The sequence below is a fragment of the Salvelinus sp. IW2-2015 genome, unplaced genomic scaffold (assembly GCF_002910315.2).
Source record: "Salvelinus sp. IW2-2015 unplaced genomic scaffold, ASM291031v2 Un_scaffold16442, whole genome shotgun sequence".
In the NCBI taxonomy this organism is placed as follows: Eukaryota; Metazoa; Chordata; class Actinopteri; order Salmoniformes; family Salmonidae; genus Salvelinus; species Salvelinus sp. IW2-2015.
This window is the reverse complement of record NW_019957588.1, coordinates 201,158-208,410: the sequence shown is the minus strand read 5'-3', so window position 1 is coordinate 208,410 and position 7,253 is coordinate 201,158. Positions and strand designations below refer to the sequence as shown.

At 38.3% G+C, this 7,253-nt stretch overlaps 2 protein-coding genes and 1 long non-coding RNA gene across 8 annotated transcripts in view; 2 read left to right on the top strand and 1 right to left on the bottom strand.

Annotated features, from left to right (window-relative positions):
- LOC139027457 (uncharacterized) overlaps positions 1 to 7,253 on the bottom strand; it is a 135,500-nt gene that overhangs the window by 60,598 nt on the left and 67,649 nt on the right. For 2 of the 5 annotated variants that reach the window (XR_011479544.1, XR_011479545.1), the window contains exon 3: positions 536 to 620. This is a non-coding gene — a long non-coding RNA (uncharacterized lncRNA). Of the gene's footprint in view, positions 1 to 535; positions 621 to 641; positions 765 to 7,253 lie in introns of all 5 variants that reach the window. The other 3 variants (XR_011479543.1, XR_011479546.1, XR_011479547.1) reach the window with 3 other exon arrangements.
- The window catches only part of LOC112080695 (zinc finger protein 180-like), a 273,956-nt gene that overhangs the window by 220,467 nt on the left and 46,236 nt on the right, over positions 1 to 7,253 (top strand). The gene's annotated exons all lie outside the window — the stretch shown is intronic.
- Positions 5,230 to 7,253, top strand: part of LOC112080693 (zinc finger protein 180-like) — a 48,260-nt gene continuing 46,236 nt past the window's right edge. Inside the window, exon 1 of the mRNA XM_070442665.1 lies at positions 5,230 to 5,525. The gene's annotated coding sequence lies outside the window, so the exon portion shown is untranslated. The remainder of the gene's footprint in view (positions 5,526 to 7,253) is intronic.

The following is a 7,253-nucleotide window of genomic DNA, read 5'->3' as shown; positions in this document are numbered from 1 at the left end:
AAGGAACATTTGTTGTCTAACTGGGAGTCTCGTGAGTGAAAACATCCGAAGATCATCAAAGGTAAACGATTAATTTGATTGCTTTTCTGATTTTCGTGACCAAGTTACCTGATGCTAAGTGTACTTAATGTTTTGTCGAGCGATCGATAAACTTACACAAACGCTTGTATTGCTTTCGCTGTAAAGCATKATTTCWAAATCTGAGACGACAGGTGGATTAACAAAAGGCTAAGCTGTGTTTTGCAATATTGCACTTGTGATTTCATGAATATTAATATTTTCTAGTAATATTATTTGACTGTGGCGCTATGCTATTCAGCGTTGCTGATGACKATTATCCCGGATCCGGGATGGGTGGTTCAGAAAGGTTAAGTCACTTTTTGGAAACGGAATAGAGYAAACAAGGGGTAGCTTGCTCTCTACGTCGTCTGATTCTAGACATACCAGTCATCATCCCAGGGSCCTCTGTTGAAGAGGTACTGACGAGCCAACTCTGAATATCCAAAGTTAAAAACACATTTAAGACGGTACTTACTGGTGTTAATCAGATCTCATATCACCTCCTCTTCATCTTTCAATGTGACAGTAATCTCCCCTTCCTTCACTCCAAAAACAGCATCCTTCACTTCTTTTACTGAAACATCCTCCTCCTCTTTCACTCTGAACTCATCTTCCTCTTCTTTAACTGTAACGTCTTTCTCTTCTTCTTTCACTGTAACAGCCTCACCCTCTACTTCTTTTTTTACTGTGACAGCCTCCTCTTCCTTCTCTTTCACGACAATGTTCAACCCCAGAACTTCTTTCTCCGTTCAGCAGACCTCCTCTTCTTTAACAGGAGGGGAGTAGTTTAGGGTGCTCATGTTCGGGGATGTTAGCTAGCTAGCTATCATTAGCGACTAGGCCAGTGCTAACTTAACCAGTCAGCTACTATAGCTGACTAATACAAAATAACGTAATATTAAATTAAATAGGCGAACAAGTAGATACGACAGAAGTGTGTCTAAAACACAGTAGGTAATATACACCAAAAGCGTATAAATAGCTTGAATCTTTATGCTATGTTGGCTAGCAAGCTACCGAGGTGGTTGACTAGCTGTTTATGAAGAACCGTCCACTAGATTATACGTCACGCTAGCAGCATCGCCTGAAAAATGCACATCGCRGTCTGCTGACTGGAGTGGGAAACGCAGTTGAGGATCATATTTTATTTTCAGACCAAGATTTTTTTTTTATGGATTTAATTAAATAATACTATTATATTGAGACATACAAAGACCMGAATGTGTRGGTTGATTAGTGCGAATACATTTTTTTTACTACAGCACATTTAAGGCAGTTTCATTTAAGTCATACTAAATCTTAATAAGTAGCTAGCTGCAGTAGGTCTATACTGCTCCTACATGGTGTAACAATACATCATGTAGATGTATATAATGAACAGACTAGGTCTACACTGCTCCTACATGGTGTAACAATACATCATGTAGATGTATATAATGAACAGACTAGGTCTATACTGCTCCTWCATGGTGTAACAATACGTCAGGTAGATAGATGTATACTACCGTACAAAAGTTTGGGGTCACTTAGAAAATGTCCTTGTTTTTTAAYYAAAWRKAATTTTTTMMRCKWTTAAAATAACATCATATTCATCGGAAATACAGTGTTGGCATTGTTAAAGTTGTTAATGACTATTGTAGCTGGAAACGGCAGATTTTCTTCATCCAATATCTACATTGGCGTACAGAGGCCCATTATCAGCAACCATCACTGCTGTGTTCCAATGGCACGTTGTGTTAGCTAATCCAAGTTTATCATTTAAAAGGCTAATTGATCATTAGAAAACCCYTTTGCAATTATGTTAGCACAGCTGAAAACTGTTGTGCTGATTTAACAAAGCTTTTGTAAACAGTGTGTGYTCCTTCTTGTTCTTTATTAACAAAGCTTTTGTAAACAGTGTTGTTGCATAACAATCAGGCAGTAGAACAACAATAATCATCACCCTCTTGACCAATCTTCCCTCCCCTTTAACATTGGGTTTGATTCAGACCCTGTCAGTGTACCAGGTGGACATTGGGTTTGATTCAGACCCTGTCAGTGTGCCAGGTGGACATTGGGTTTGATTCAGACCCTGTCAGTGTGCCAGTGGACATTGGGTTTGATTCAGACCCTGAGTGTGCCAGGTGGTTCATTGGGTTGATTCAGACCCTGCCAGTGTGTCAGGTGGACATTAGGTTTGATTCAGACCCTGCCAGCATGTCCAGAGATGTAACTTATAACCACAGAACCACCCCTTTCATGCATGACTAAAAACACCTATGTATTAGATTTACTGCCATGGTCTAGTTTGTCACTGCCATCAGACACATTTACATTTTACATTTAAGACACCATTCACAATGCTGGCTTGAGGTACGAATTAAACATGACATATTATTTCTTAACCATTCCCAATGCTGGCTGAGCGTACGAGTAAAACATGACATATTATTTCCTAACCATTCACCATGCTGACTGGGGTAACAAGTAAAACATGACATATTTTTCCTAACCATTCACAATGCTGGCTGGGGTACAAGAAACATGACATATTATTCCTAACCATTCACCATGCTGACTGGGGTACAAGTAAAACATGACATATTGATTTCCTAACCATTCACAATGCTGGCTGGGGTATGAGCTAAAACATGACATATCTTTTTCCTAATTGAAAAAAAATCCCCATTCCTTAATCAACTAGTCTCCCACTGGTTTAACCAGAATAACATGACTTGTCCAACAACTTAGGTGTCATGTATTGTCATGTTATGTTCTCTATAATGAAACATCACCAAGTGAAATAAAGTTGATAAGTTACTATTAATAGACATTAAATAAAAAATGATTGTTCAGAAATTATTAATTATTATGTTACCTCTCATGAAATGTACTTGAAAATATTTGAATAATTGCCAAAGAACATAGAATAATTGCAAGGATCATATTTGCATATTGCACATGAACGTAAGAAATCCTGAATGTATTGAAATGCCTGGGCTCGCAGGGATGTGTTAGTTCATAACCCATCATTTTATACCTGTTAGTTCATAACCCATCATTTATAACTGTTAGTCATAACCCATCATTTATAAACTGTTAGTTCATAACCCATCATTATAAACTGTTAGTTTATAACCATCATTTATAACTGTTTAGTTCATAACCCATCATTTTAACTGTTAGTTCATAACCATCATTATACCTGTTAGTTCATAACCCATCATTTATAACTGTTAGTTCATAACCCATCATTTATAACTGTTAGTTCATAACCCATCATTTATAACTGTGAGTTCATAACCATCATTTAAACTGTTAGTTCAAACCATCATTTATACCTGTTAGTTCATAACCCATCATTTATAACTGTTAGTTCATAACCCATCATTTATAACTGTTAGTTCATAACCCATCATTTATATCTGTTAATTCATAACCCATCATTTATACCTGTTAGTTCATAACCCATCATTTATACCTGTTAGTTCATAAACCATCATTTATACCTGTTAAACATAACCCATCATTTATACTTTTTGCTTGAAATGGGCTGTTCAGGCAGGCTGGCACGCTCCCTGACCTTACTCGGCAGGAAACTAATGGGGGATCCATAAAAAACCCAGGAAGAGTAGCTGCTGCCTTGGCAGGAACTAATGGGGATCCATAATCAACCCCAGGAAGAGTAGCTGCTGCCTTGGCAGGAACTAATGGGGATCCATAATAAACCCCAGGAAGAGTAACTGCTGCCTTGGCAGGAACTAATGGGGATCCATAATAAATACAAATACTTTATCAATATATTTGTCTCTCTTTACTCTCGGATTCTAAAATGCTAATTAGCATCAAAGTAGACGACATGCAAGACTACAAATCCCTGCAAGCTCCTGCATGTCATCTCTAGCCGACACCTTTCACAGAACAGTTCACAGAATTGTCCATTGAAATACATTTTGACAATTTAATCATTGCTCCATTAAGGCCTGATTGGTGTAGTGCTGCAGAGATGGTTGTCCTTCTGGAAGGTTCCCTCATCTCCACAGAGGAACTCTGGAGCTCTGTCAAAGAGAACATCAGGTTCTTGTTCACTTCCCTGACCAAGGCCCTTCTCCCCCGATTTCTCAGTTTGGCCGGGCGGCCAGCTCTAGGAAGAGTCTTGGTGGTTCCAAACTTTTTCCATTTAAGAATGATGGAGGCCACTATGTTCTTGGTGACCTTCAATGCAAAAAAAACAAGTTTTGGTTTATTGTGTGTAGATTGATGAGCGGGAATAATTATTTAATTTGAGAATAAGGCTGTAACGTAACAAAATGTTGAAAAGTGAAGGGGTCTGAATACTTTACAAATGCACTGTATTCCACTGGCAGAGTTTTCTACCGCTGGCAGTTTTGTACACAGTCACGTGATACGTGGTATAGAACAGTCCAATCTTAGGAGAGTACATGGAGGCACTATACTGTGTGTCTGCAGGTGTCTATCTGGTCAAAACCACTGATACAGTTGCACCTCCACCCTCTGGTGGGATGGATCGTGTCGACAGAGAAACCTAGATTCAAATACTTAGATTTGTGTGTATTGGGTATATGTTGTGAAATTGTTAGATATTACTTGTTAGATATTACTGCACTGTCGGAGCTAGAAACACAAGCGTTTCACTACACCCGCAATAACATCTGCTAAACACATGTATGTGACCAATAAAATGTGATTTTGATTTGAAATAAACGTCCTATTTATCAAAGGTGCTTTTGGCTGGGGTCAAAATGACTCCAAAGGATTTGAATTTGTTAAAAGTCCATATTGATACAGAAACACTAAACCATGATTTAGGTTTATTAAGAACAAGTTGATTGACAAAGTCATGAAAAATTGGAAGAATTGAATAAACCACATTTAGGCTATGATAAAAGATATGCCTCTGGGGTCAAAATTATCCATGTCAGAAGTATGGTTCAATGCAAATATGTAGTGGGTGTAAAGTTTGTTTTAAATTCTCACTCATTAAACACAAATCAATCAACGCATGCTTCTCTTTGAACGACTTAATATAATTTTAAACTTTTATGAAATAAATGAAAAATAAACTTTTGGTTCCTCAACTGCGTTGCCCACTCCAGTCAGCAGCAGCGATTTGCATCTTTTAGGTTCAGGCGATGCTGCCAGTGTGACGTATAATCTAGTGGACGGGACGCTCCTTCACTAATGCTAACTAGCTATTATCCCCGACCATGAGTTCACTAAGCTACTCTCCTCCTAATAAAGAAGAGGTGGTCTGCTGGACGGAGAAAGAAGCTCTTGTGAAAGAGGAGGAGGAAGAGAAGGATTTTACACTACAAAAACAGGTAGAGGGTGAGGCTGTTACCGTGAAAAAAGAAGAGAAAGACGTTTCAGTGAAAGAAGAGAAAGACGCGTTCAGAGTGAAAGATGAGGAGGGTGTTACAGTAAAAGAAGAGGAGGAAGAGAAAGAGGAGGATGCATTTTTTTGAGTGAGAAAGGAGGAGGAGGAAACTGGATTTCTGGGCCCGGTTTCCCAAACGCATCTTAAGGCATCCAATGGTTCTAACGATGAATGGGCCCTGATTAACACTAGTAAGTATTGTCTTAAAAACAGAGGCACAAACTCTGCAGTTGTTGAACTGATGTGTGGTGTTAAAGGGGAKATTTGCAATTGCTACATCAATATTTTGACTTTTAAATTATTTATTTATAGCCATTGATTCTTGAAGAATATAACACATGCCTCATGATCTTAGTTCAACTGTTGTACCCCATCAGAACCCCAAATAAGCTTTTTTTACTCCAATGTCTAGAAACAATGTAAACCAACACTGTATAGCCTCAACATGGTTAAATCTATAATGTTGATATGATGGATGGTCAGTCCTTGCATCCATAGGTCTGTCTATGAATTTGAAACCAGTTACATTTCTCCAGCCCCATCCATCATCTTATTAGCAAAACAGTGGTGGAATTACAGCTTCGTTATTGTTTGAACTGCAGATTGGTTGATTGATTGTTCTGTGGCTTTTTTAAAGGGACAACCTAGGATTTAAACAGAAACTAAATGGCTGCCTAGAGACTTGGTTTGGTAAACAGCTGAGGGATGGGGGCTGGAGAAATGTAACCACTCTCAAATTCATAGAGAAAGCTATTGTATCAACCTTAACCCAAAACCTAGCGACCTCGTGAAGAAGTTCAGACATCTTGGCGTAACAGTTATAATGTGTTGGCTTGACAGTCGCTGCACCCAGGTTTGAGTTCAGCTCAGGGCTACCCCCTGAATTCACTACACTATGAATACAAGGACTGGCCATCCATGAGGTCATAATGATAGTTTAACCAGGTTTCTAGGCTATATAGTATATTCTATAATTGCCCGTGTAGATTTCCTGTGGGGGTCAAATTGTTAGAGCTGTTGATAAGTCATTGTATAATATTCAGCGAATTTATTTTCATGCCATTACATCATTATCGCCCAACCAGAAGAGAGAGAACTCTTCCGAACCACCACCTCCTGCTGGCCTTTGTAAATTCTGACGTTGCTGGTAATAGGCTACACAAGCAGTCGGCAACCTTTCCATTTGGAGGCCAAGTTATCTTACCATTTCTACCGATCTGCGTGCCAGTTATGATTTTCATATGCACCTTTTCATGGAACAGTTTCATTTCATTGATAATAGTATCTCAAAATCTTTGTCTGTGATTAATCTACATTCTATCTAAATGAAAATTATACAAATCTAAAAGTAACTTTTATTGCCATTGCCAACTATGTAAAAAATAGCCTACATAAAGCCAACAAATAAAAACATTGCAAATAAATGTCCTATAAATCACATGGCCTGTCTATAACGAACTTGAAACATTGTATAAAATATTCTGGGCCCTCAATTTCCCCTGCCAGTGAGTTCTGGACCGACACAGCTGTAGGCTATTTGTTTATTTATTTTTTATTTTACCTTTGTTCAACCAGGTAGGCAAGTTGAGAACAAGTTCTCATTTACAACTGCGACCTGGCCAAGATAAAGCAAAGCAGTTCGACACATACAACAACACAGAGTTACACATGGAGTAAAACAAACATACAGTCAATAATACAGTACAAAAACAAGTCTATATACAATGTGAGCAAATGAGGTGAGATAAGGGAGGTAAAGGCAATAAAAAAGGCCACAGTGGCGAAGTAAATACAATATAGCAATTAAAAACACTGG